The following is a 12,522-nucleotide window of genomic DNA, read 5'->3' as shown; positions in this document are numbered from 1 at the left end:
TCCATCAGCTGTGCATGCTAAATTTGAGGTGGTTGTTAGAGAAGATGTTTGATCCCCTTTGCACCTGACTCCTCATCTTACCAGAGCTGCACAGGAAAAGAGGGGCACTCTTGCAGAGAGAGAAGTGTATTCACAAAGTATTGTAGATACCACCATCTTTAATTCAATAGAAAGTAGAGGAACAAAACTAGGCCTTTCCTGGCTTTGCCTTGGAGATTCTTTGGGTATCCTGAGTTGGATTATGGGCAAAGGCTGAGCAACCAGGGTTTTTTGGAGCAATGGAGAATGAGAGGTAAGTTGACAGAAGTGTATAAGATTATGAGAAGCATAAAAAGACTGGGTAGTCATCTTTTTCCCAGTGCAACAACAGCTCATACCAGGGGGCAGCCACTTGAGTGGAAGAAAGAACATGGGAGATGGTAGGCTTTTTACACAGAGAACACTGGGTGCAGGAAACACTACTGAAGCTGGTGATAGAGGCAGATACAATAGGGACATTCAAGAGATTTAGATAACATGAATATAAAAATGGAGGTTGTAGAAGGGAGGGCTAAGATTGATCATGTAGATTTATACAGGTTAGCACAATATTGTGGCCTGAAAAACCTATACTGTGCTGTACTGTTTGATGTTCTATGATTCTTGGGAGTTCAAATAATGAGCTAAACTTAGATAATGTTTAGTCTTTGGTAGATGAGTGGAAATTAAGATCCATGTCACACTGAAGAAAGATTATGACCATTTCCACCTCCCTTAAAATTCAGCAATATTTCCATTACTAAATCCTCTGCCATCTTTATCTTGGAGGGAGGTTTGCAGATACTTCACCGGATATGTAGCAAACAAGCATAATCAGATGCTGAATACTCTGCAGCAAGGTGTTCAATACTTGAACCTGCAAAAAGTTTAGCACAAAGCTCTCCACTCCCTTAGTGCATTTCCACAGCATTCAGGACAGGATTCTACCCACTAGCTTGAGTTTCGCAATCCCCACCACCAGTGCACCATGATTATTTATGCCATCTGCAAAATGCATTGCAGATACCCACAAAGATTACTGACAGTACCTAAAAATAAATAAATAACTGAATAGATGCGACCTTCCATCCAGCATCTGGAAAGGTAAGGCAGTGAAAGCATAGGCACACCTCTATACATCAGATTCCAAGTTTCCTCACATCCTCATTGAACATGTTTCTACTCCTTACCTGTCTGCTAATCAATCTGCTGCAATTCCTGATGTAACAGCTTCATCTTACACACTACAGAGACTGACGAGGGTACCTCACTATTGCCTTTGGAAACCAATCAACAGTAGCAATTAAATATATTCATGCCATGACTGAACAGAAAAGGGAATGACTATTACTCTTGCCCTATTCAAGCACAGTACCTATCTGTCCTCCCTCTGGAGAGTCTTCATTGCATAATTTGGATGGGTCAATTGTGGTCAAGCAGACCCTAGCTTGTCCTTGACTGTTCCACTGTCAGTTTCATGTAAATTCACTGCTATGTTCCTACATTACAATTTAGTATGTTTGTAACATCTAGAAACATAATATAAGTTAATCATTTCTTGCTGAAAGTGATGTGCCGATTTTCCTTATCGAGCTGTAATGAAAGAAAACAAAATAAAGGAGCCCAATACCTAAGTGGGGAATCTGTCTGACTTTCCCCAGGTCCACTAGCCAATTGGAAATGGAGCGGGTGATAACAATGATGTTTCTGGCCTGTAATCTTCTATTTAAAAAATATTGGCGTCAATTGGCCATGGTTTTTGCTGCCTCAGCTGTTAGTTTCTTTGATTTGATTTCTCAGGGTCATCCTGCTCCATTAAACATTTAGATCTGGGAGATCTTATCATTAAAGCTCCAGTTTTTGGCATGACTCGTCTGTAATGCAGCTGAGAGGAACCTGTCAACCAATCTGATTGAATCAGCTTATTCAGCTTTCAACAGTTAAGAGACAACAAGACTTTTACAATACTCCAAAATACTTTGATGTAACTTACACAAGATTAATTTTGCTAACACTGGAGCTGCCTATTTTGAAATGTTGTTCCAAACACTGTATTTATTGGTATTGAGTAGATTTCTTTGCAATGAATTGGAGAATAATTGGTGGGGAGCAGGTTGGTTATTGAAGAGATGAAAAATACTTCAGGTTTATTGTCACTCAACCATACACATGTTTACAGGTAAACAACACAACATTCCACTGGGACACTGGTGCAAAACACAGTATGTATGTATGTATGTGTATGTATATATATATATATATGTGTGTGTGTGTGTGATGCATCACACACAGCACATAAAATAGTATCAATCCAACAATATTAACAAATAATAATTTTAAAAATCTGCAGGTATACCACTGGGTATAATGTGCATAAAGAACACATAGTCAACTGTATAATGCTACATTGTCGTAACCAATGTGTTCTGCAGGGTGTTCAGAATTCTGACAGCCTTGGGAAAGAAGCCGTTACCCACCCTAACAGCCTTAATTTTGATAGTTGCACACCATTCCTTTGTTGGGATGGGGAAGTCATTGGTTAAGTGTGTATTTGTTGCCCTTGAGTGAGTATGAATCATGTTTTTGAACTGCTACAGTCCTTCTGACAGTAGTGCTGGATAAATCATTCCAGGATTTAGATCCAGGGACAATGGTATGTGACTTGGAGGAGAAACTGCAGATGGCAATGCTCCCATTTGCTTGCTGCCCCTTGACACCCTTTGGTAATGGTTGCATGTTTGCGAGATATTTTCACAATAGCCTGGGCAAGTAACTGTGGTGCATTTTGTATGTGCAAGTTGTGCACAGTTGCTTGTGGATGCTCAATATTGCCCAAATATTGAGAGGAGGACTTTGCAAAATCAACCCTGAGCTGTGAAGGACCTTGCTAGGTCTGAATTTGGTGCCTAAATTGATGCCAGCTGTCCACTTGGTTTTAGTTTTTCTCTGCTTTAAGCTAACAGGTCTGATACAACTCAGTGGCTTGCTGAGCCAGGTAGGAAGGCATCTAGGAGATACGTAATTTGCCACAAGTCTGGACTCAGAAATGACAGAGACCATGCAAAGATGGCAAATTGCATTGAAGGGCATTAGAGTACCAGATAAGTTTCTAGCAACAATCCACTTATTTAATGGCCTACATCATTGAGGTAGCCTGTTTTAAAATAATCCAGTTTATTAACTGAATATAAATTCTACCACCTTGGTGGGATTTGAGTTCGCACCCCCTGAGTGTTAGTCCAAGTACCTGAGTTAGTAAATAGGCAACTTAATCACCAATCTACATACTTTAACTGAGTAAATAAAGATTGAGATTATTTAGGAATATCATTTTCATGTGTTTTAACTTCTAGCAATGATATTTTCTAATACAGGTATACCACAGTTACTCCAGGGAATAACGAATACTCTGCTACTTATATATTGGTGCTTCTTTGAGTAGTATAAGGATAGATACTAAACTGAGCAGTCTATGTGCCTAAGCTGCTCACCTCGGAATGCTGAAAAGCAGACAGACTTTGCCAGAAACAGCTATGCAGCAAGTGAAAATCCTTCCCAATGATATTATTTGAAACATGCTACTGTATCAGATAGGTTCAGCTAACAGGTTCCTGTCTACTGCACTCCTCAATCTCCAAAGTTTCCTCTAAAATTCGTACTTCTGAAATTTTGTTTTCACAGATTTTAGACATAAGTTTTGTGAAAGATAAACTTAGAATTAAGTTTCCAAATATATATAGTATATACATCTGGTTTGACATGTGATATGTTTTCCATTTCTAATACTGGTCATTTGTCCTAATTGGACCTACATTTCTGAGAGAGATTGTCATTTAACACCAAATAATTAATTTTAATTTGTTGATCTGGACCATCTAGGAAATAAAATGGAGATTTTCCAAACTAATTACAGGTAACAGGGCTTCAACTTGGTTCCGGGAGTAAGAGACGAGGCTTCTAGACCAGTAATTTCCTGGTTATGTACTTTATGTCTAAGTGAACAAATTGCATGTGTAGACTAGACAAGACAATCTCAGTGGTCATGTTGGTCACTTGCAAAACTTCTGTCTCAATACCAATGAATTAAAGAATTACAAATGAAAAGCAATTTTGTTTTTTCCATCAGTAGCATGGTTGGTGAATAACCTGCTGATAAGTGATACAAATAAGGAAGGTCCCAGTTTAGATTTTTCATTGTAGCCTGAGGAACAGTTATTGGTCTTGACATCTTTCAGCACAGAAGCAAAGGACTGAAGTGTATAGATTTCTATCCAGTAACAGACGTTGAAAGAAATCATTAGTGCATTTCAGATGAGGTGGGAAAGACTCATTTGCACCTAGAACCTGGAGCAATTTCAAGAAGTCTGATTCAACACGAATAGATGGAACCTGTAGCATTTCAAGAATTAAGGCATGTTTTCTCACTGCTTTTCTGAGAGCAGCAGATAATTAATATATAAACTTGCTGCTAGCTTCTGTTGTCAAAACATGGTCCTAATTTGCAGGATCTTTCACTAAGTATGAAATTGTAGATTTCCATCTCATATGTCACCTCCTGTCATCAAGTTTCTGTTCAAAGTTGAATGAAACTTGTATTAAATTGTATCCTCTAGAAAAAAAGGGACTTGTTAACATGTATAGCATGACCTCTCATTTGTAAATCAATGCTGGATTTACATCTCATCTTCATTTCCAAAGGATGACCCTGAACCGTGCTTTAACAATACTCACAAATTGTTTTACAACATCTCAGGTCAAGCTTACTAGTCCAGAATTCCCAAATCCTCTTAATTGGTGCCAGCCAGGTTAGCTGCTTCTCAGTCATCTGAGGTCTCCAAGGGATATTTTTTTCTACAGAAAACCTTATTATACAATCAGTGTTGAGTATATTACCATCAATTACAAATGTTTTCTTTCCAGTTTTCTGCCTCTTCTGAAACTGCTGGTTCATGCTACAGCAATGTCCACATTCTGTATTCCTCTCCCCAGTACAACATTCAAGTGAACAGTTTTCCTGATTCTGGGCTGTTCAACTATTGGCAGGAACAACAACAGGCTAAAATATGTATACATTTTTAATAGATTGTTCTTCCTTACATAAGTAACGTAAGTACTTGGGAAGTATGTGTTGGTGTCAGCACACAGTAGTGTAGTAGTTAGCACAACACCTTATAATACAGACGACCCAGGTTCAATTCCCACCTCTGCCTGTCAGGAGTTTGTATGTTCTTCTCTGGGTGTTCTGGTTTCCTCCCACAGTCCATAGATGTCTCGGTTTGTAGGTTAATTAGTCTTTGTAAATTATCCCATGATTAGGCATCAATTCAATCAGGAGATTTCTGGGTGGCATGGCTCCAAGGCCCAGAAGGGCCTATTCCACACTGTATCACAATAAATAAATAATTAATATTTCCACTATGGCCTCCTCCACAGTTGTGTATTATCATAATGTTCAAACTCAATTGACTGTAGTTAATAAACACAGTCCTTACCTAATTGAAGGTATTTCAGTCCTAGATGTCTGACTTCTTGAAATTTTGAGTTTAGCCCCAGATTTCCAACGAAGTTAAAACATTCACTAATTTCCACCCCATCAAGCCATCTAATAATGTAATATGTTTCAATCAGATCACCTGTAACTCCTTTGAACTACAGAAATAAAATCACTACCTATTCTGTCTCTTCCTGTATGACAGTCCTGTCATCCCAGCAATCAATCCCATGGTCCAGTCCTTACATTGCTTCAAGAGTTGTTGAGGCCAGAAGTCATTCCCTGTTATCTAACAGAGATGAGATAATTTTTAATCTTGCACCTTTTGATCTGTTTAACATATTTGGTAGCACCTATCCACTGTGAGTGCTCTAAAATAGCACTGGAATAATTCAAAGCACAGATCAAGGTGATTTTCAAAGTATCCCATAAAAGTGCATACATGCTTTAAGGGCAGAAACATCTAAAACATTCATACAGAACTAGTCATGAAATTTAGAATGGGATTTAGCAGATTTTCAACTTATTTAGAATAAACTAAACTCTGTGAGTGAAAGAAATGTGCCTTGTCAGTGATTAAGTATACCAGAAAAAACTTGATGGGTTATCTTTGGTGAACATTGGAAATCAAAGTAAGTATTCTATATTTGGAACATATTGCCAATGCATGAGGGTTCCACACGGTTCAAAGATGTAAAGAATTATCTGTACTTGTGAAGAATTGTAGAATTAAAGGAATTTTCCAGTTGGTTGTGTTTTCTGGTCAAGATGGCGCCGAGCTGCAATGTCTGTCGATATAGCAGCTCAGACTAAGTAGTTTTATTTAGGTTCGTAGGGATTGTTTTGGGGACAGCACAGGAAATCAGGGGTCAGATCAGGGTTTAGGAAAAGGGAGGAGGGAAAGTTAGACGTCAGGAGCAGTAACTGAAGAGTCCTGGGATTGATACCCAGAGGATGACAGAGCCAGAGATCGAAATCCAGAGCTTGGTGAGTCCAGTGGAAGAAGCTTGAAGGTCAAAGAATTTGGCTAGTTCAGAGATAAAGGTCAAAGGTCAAAGCTCCTGGGTGTGTTTGTCCAGAAGTCAGGGGCCAAAGACTGAAGGGGGCCTGCCTAGGGTTGGTAACCTGTCCGTGTGTGTGTGTGTGGGGGGGGGGGAGGGGATTATTTTGTTGTTGTTGTCTTGTTTTGTTGTTGTTATTGTTGCTGCTTGAGTTATTCCTTCCAATATTGTGGGCATGCTATGTAGCGACACTTCTCTTGCAGGCTGCCCATAGCACAGGCTTAGCTGTTCCAGTTATTAATGCAAATGACACATTTCACTGTATGTTTTGATCTACATCTGATAAATAAATCTGAATCTGAATCGGTAGCTGATTTCAATTTCAATCGGTGCTTAATGTGTTGATCTTAGCTTGTGTTCACTGGTGTAGGTTACAATTGGCTTCAATATCGGTGTATCTAGGCCAGAAAAGAGAAAAAAATCATTTTAAAATCATACCAGAGGAAATGTGAAAAATATACTTTCTGGGCACTACAGGATGTACACCAGGGTGAATTTCTGTAATGTGGTTAAAATAAACAGAGGGAGACTGGAAAAAGAACAAAAATATCTCATATGATGGCAAGTTTTTCTAGATCAAACCTTTGTCAGCAATTCCTCAGACAGTGCCTCCAAGGGCTCTTAATATTATTGTGACTGGTTCAAATTATCTTACTGTGCTTTCAATCCATCTCCTTTCTGAATTCAGCAGGTACAAACTGGAACTGCATTCTGTGGAATACACCATCAAAAAGATATGCATGCTAAAACAAGTAAATGTTCAATTTGTAATCTGAGGCTTCTTCTTATGTCTACTGGTGCGCCCTAATATAATGTGTCATTTTAAGATTTACTTTCAGAACAAGTAGGCTGTTTTGTCTGCGTGTAAATTAAACAGAACGATTGTTGGAAGCAGATTGTACCTACAGCACTGTCTGCAGATTTCCTGTGGCGTTACCAAATTATTCACAAAGTGTAACTAGAGGATGCTTCAGATTCTTACAGCATTAAACATTTGATGTTAAAGATTCCTAAACTATTACCTGTGACCATTCCCTTAATGAATATAGATAGCACTATTAGCTCTGTTCACAGTGTAAATTGTTCCTATTAGGTAAAATGAAAAGCAGATAGTTGCTAGACAGTTCAAATTTGTGTCATTACTGATGTTTTATCCTCAACACATCACTGTTCTTACAGCTGCAACTTGATTGTACCATTGCATCAACTGCAGATTTTATCTGCAGTGGTAATTGTAGAATGTGCACTGTCCTTTCCAGGCGTGTGATTTGCAGCTACCACCAGATGGCACTTTTTTCACACTTTAAATACATTTCTTGGCTCCTAAGGCCTCCTAAGGTCCTGGTCAAACAGCATTCTTCATCTCTGTGTACATTTTTCATAATGGTTCCATCTCTCATATTTTCCTTTAAAGCCACAACACGGGATTTAAAATTTGCTGTTTAATTTGAATTGTTCATTTTATATTGGGACCACTTCAGTAAAAAAAGAACGTTGATTAAAAACAAATCTTTTACAAAAAATGTTGCTTTAACACATTTTGAACACAGCAGAGTTCAATATGGCCAACGAAAAAGGAATGAAAAAAAATGATATGAACTTTCTTTGTTCATGAAATAAGTAGGGGATCAAGACCAAGGCATGAGAAAGGGAATGCATGAGGCTGGAAAAAGGGAGTGAAATAGAGAGAGTGCGGTGAGAGATTGGGGGAGTGGTGAAGCAGAAAGAACAGAAAAAGCTAGGGATGATGAAGATGAGATAGAGAAAGAGGGCAGGAGAGTAGGGGAGGGTGCAAAGGAAATAAAAGGAATGTGAGAATGAGGGTATAAAGAAAGAGAAAATGAAAGAGCGGGAGGACGGGAAATAGTGAAAATGGGGTGTATAGAGAAGGGGAGGAAAATGGGTGAGAAGGATGCAGAAAGGAAGGATGAAAAAATGAGAGAAGATGGCAGGAAAAGAGGATTGTGTAAACGAGAGTCAAAGGTTTATGAGAGGGCTGGAGTGAATAGGGTTGTGGATGGATACTGGGGTTTTCCTAAACAAATGTCCACTTTCCCTCGGTACCATCTGCCGACCAGGACTGACACCAGTGCTGGAAGGGCACAAATTGTCAGTAGGGTCAACTTGACAAAAGTCTTCTCTTTTGACTCGATACCAATCCACTGTACTACAATGTTTTCAAAGCACTTTGTCCCACAAACAATCTTCATGCTGGAATCCTTTGCTGGAAATCCTGAGGTTTTCCTCAGGGCGAGCTTTCACCTCCTGTTGAAAGTTTTGTAGTCTCAAGTCCTCCTTCAGTCCTTCTCTACCTTTTCTCCCCCTCTAAAATAAATCAGCTTTGCCATTGAAGAAAGGATTTCTGTTTACAATACTGTATACAGGGAAAGCAGGAAGCCTTTATGTGGGGAGTCTTTTTAAAGGTAGTCGAGGTGGAAAGGTTTCCTCAGGGAATTGGAGAGCAATGCTGATGTTGGGATTCCACTCCCGTTGGTGTACTCCAGCTTGTGGACCGATTGAGAGGAGTGCAACCTCTGAGCTGCAGTTTAGCACTGAAGGAGACAACAACAAGTTGCTGGAACCAGTGAAGACCTGCAAAGGCAGATGCAATGACTGATCGGTTGAAAGAACCAATTGGGAAAGTGCCAGAGCATTAAACCTACAGATGAGAAGGTTCAGCAGTGATAACATTTGGGGAAGGTGCATAGGGAGGAAAAGGTAGAAAGAGTTGATTTTGGTGGGTTTGAAGCTACTGACCTGACCAGACAACAGATTTATGTTAAGTTTTGCCCAGACTAACAAAGAGGAGGCCAGAGTCACACATCTGAATTCCTCCAGGCACATATTTACATCAGGGGTCCCTGGATATTACTCAGGACATGAAGTTGTCCCGGTTTCACTTCCCTAAACCTTGACTTCATGACACCAACTGGAGTTTTCTCTTCTGCTGCTGCTCTATTTAGGATTAAAGGGCTCAACACTAATTGGAGATAAAATATTCCGCTTTGCACGTTTCACAGGAAAGTGCATCTAATTCAGTCATCGATACCCCACATCACTGGTCATGTCTTTCTGATAATAAAAGAGTATGGTGCCATTATTCCAGACACAATAGATTCTGCAGATGCTGGAAGTCCAGAGCAACACACACAAAATGCTAGTGGAACTCAGCAGGTCGGGCAGCACCTATAGAGAGGAATAAGCAGTCTAAGTTTTGGGCCGAGACCCTTCATCAAGACTAGAAAGAAAGGGGGAAGAAGCCAGAGTAAGAAGGTGGGGGTGGGGAGGGACAGAATACAAGCTGGCAGGTGATAGATGAAGCCACCTGAGTGGGAAGGGAGGTAGGGGAGGGGAAATTAAGTGGAAGGTGATAGATGGAAAAAGTGAAGAGCTGAGGAAGGAGGAAGATTTTGCCTTCTTCCTTTCCAGCCAATGAAGGGTCTCAGCCCAAAACGTTGACAGTTTATTCATTTTCCTAGACGCTGCCTGACTTGCTGAGTTCCTCCAGCATTCTGCATACGCCATAATCTTGCGTATAAAGGAACGGAATAAGAAAGCAGAGGATTCCTCCATTTGGCAGAGTCTCTGTTCACATTACAGTGTGAACAAGCATCCAGTGGAGCCTATGTGATCACAGGAAGGGACAAGCATAGGAAAATAGACACAGATGATTTTTTCCTGCTTTACTTGAAGAACTTCAAATAACTTGTGAAGGAAAATACTTCTAGAGTACAAAGATCAGCTGCCTGTCTTTGACAATGCCTAATTCCTGACTATGGCTGAGCTTGCAGTTAAATGAATATTGCACATTGCACCTACCTCATTGGTCATCCTAGCACCTCTTGCTTTTCTACAGATTATTTTGCAGTAAAGACCATTAATAAACTCTTCTCAGGGTCCTTTGATTTAATTATGGTCATGGGTGTACAGTGAAATTGTCCAAGTACAATTACTGACAGTGAATTCCAAAGATGCCTGTAGGTTGCAGGCATCTGTCATGGGAACATGCATTACCCGGTGTTCCTGTGCACTGAAAATATCATCGCTCTGATTTCCTGTATGCACTAGATTTTAGATGAACAACAAAATGATAAAAAGATTTTCTACTTCTGGCTGGGTGTGGGGGCGGGTGTAAAAATAATTCAAGCTTTGTTATCTTCATCACTATCCGGTGGCCCCTCGTATAATGTGTCAGAGATGGCTACAGTACGCACCCCCCCCCATACAAGTGAGTGCCCCAGCAACACACATCGCCTCAGCCTACACATGGAATGGATATCTTGGGGAAGTGTGGAGAACTGGTATGGCAGAACTCCTTGAAAGTTAAACTAGTAGCTTTTAGGAGGGAGTGTGGAGGATGCAAAACTTATCTTAAGCTTTTAATTAGTGATGGCATTGGTTTCTTATTGTCCCATGAACCAAGAATCAATGAAAAGCTTGGCTTGAATACTGTTCATACAGATCAAATCATTACAAGGCAAAACAGTAACAATGCAGAATAAAATGTAAAAGAAACTAAAAAAGTGTAGTGCAGGTAAACAATAAGGTGCAAGGTCATAAAGAGGCAGATTGTGAGGCCACAAATCCATCTTATTGCACAAAGGATCCGTTCAGGAGTCTGATAACAGAGTGGGATAGAAACTGTCCTTGAGCCTGGAAGTATGTGTTTTCAAAGTTTTTGTATCTTCTGTCCTTTTTGGGAGAGAGGTCTGGGTATGATCTCCCAAAAGCAATTTCACAGGCGGTGGCAATTTCAGACTAGTCATGAATCAATGAAGAACACTCAACACCTTCAGCAGAGCTGAAATGCAACATGGGTGACAACAGGGATTCACTTCCAGATGAGCTCAAAGTTCAAAGCAAATTTATTACCAAACTACATATATGTCATCATATACAACTTTGAGATTTATTTTCTTGTGGGCAGTCTAAATACTCAATGAAAGACCACCCAGTTTGGGCATTCAACCAAAGTGCAGAAGACAGCCAAATGTGCAAATACAAAAAAAAAATAATAATAAATAAATAAGCAATAAATATTGAGAACATGGGATGAGGAATCCTTGAAAATGAGTCCATTGTTTGTGGGAACATTTCAACAATGGGGCAAGTGAAGTTGTTAACTCCTTTGATTCTTGAGCCTGATGGGGTTGAGGGGAATTAACTGTTCCTGAACCTGGTGGTGTGAGTCCTGAGACTCCTAAACCTTTTTCCAGATGGCAGCAGCAAGAAGGAAACCTTCTATGTTCACTTTGACCATCAAGGCATGGAGGAACCTTCACAAACTGCCACAGCTCTCAATGACTCTATGGTTTCACTCTGTGATGTCAGTATTAGAGCATCCTTCAAGAGGATGATCCCTTAGCCCAGACAGGGTACCTGGCTGAGTACTGAAGACGTGCTGATCAGCTGGCTGGAGTGTTCTCAGATATCTTTAACCTCTCGCTTTGGCAGTCTGAGCTTCGCCACCTGCTTCAAGTAGGCCTAAAAGGAATGTGGCAGCCTTCCTCAGTGACTGTTGTCCAGTAGCACTTACATCCACAATGATGAAGTGTTTTGAAAGGTTGCTAATGAAATGCATCAACTCTTACAAACTCTTCTGGACTCACTTTCAAGGACCCTTCATCTCATGTTCTTGATCTCTATTGTTTATTTGTTTATTTTCTCTTTTTGTATTTGCATAGTTTGTTGTCTGTTGCACATTGGTTGTTTGTTCTGTTGGCTGCAGTCTTTCATCAATTCTATTGCGGTTCACGATATTAAACCTGATTCTGATTCTGATTTACTGAGTATGCCCGCAAGAAAACAGATCTTAGAGTAGTATATGATTACGTATATGTACTTTAATAATAAACTTACTTTGAACTTTGAGAAGATTTGATGTATGCTTGCTGCTTTACTGAGGCAGTGAGAAGTATTGACAGAGTCCATAGAGAAGAGGCGGGTACCTGA

Source organism: Hypanus sabinus, chromosome 11 (assembly GCF_030144855.1).
Source record: "Hypanus sabinus isolate sHypSab1 chromosome 11, sHypSab1.hap1, whole genome shotgun sequence".
Taxonomy (NCBI): domain Eukaryota; kingdom Metazoa; phylum Chordata; class Chondrichthyes; order Myliobatiformes; family Dasyatidae; genus Hypanus; species Hypanus sabinus.
This window is presented reverse-complemented; position numbering follows the sequence as displayed.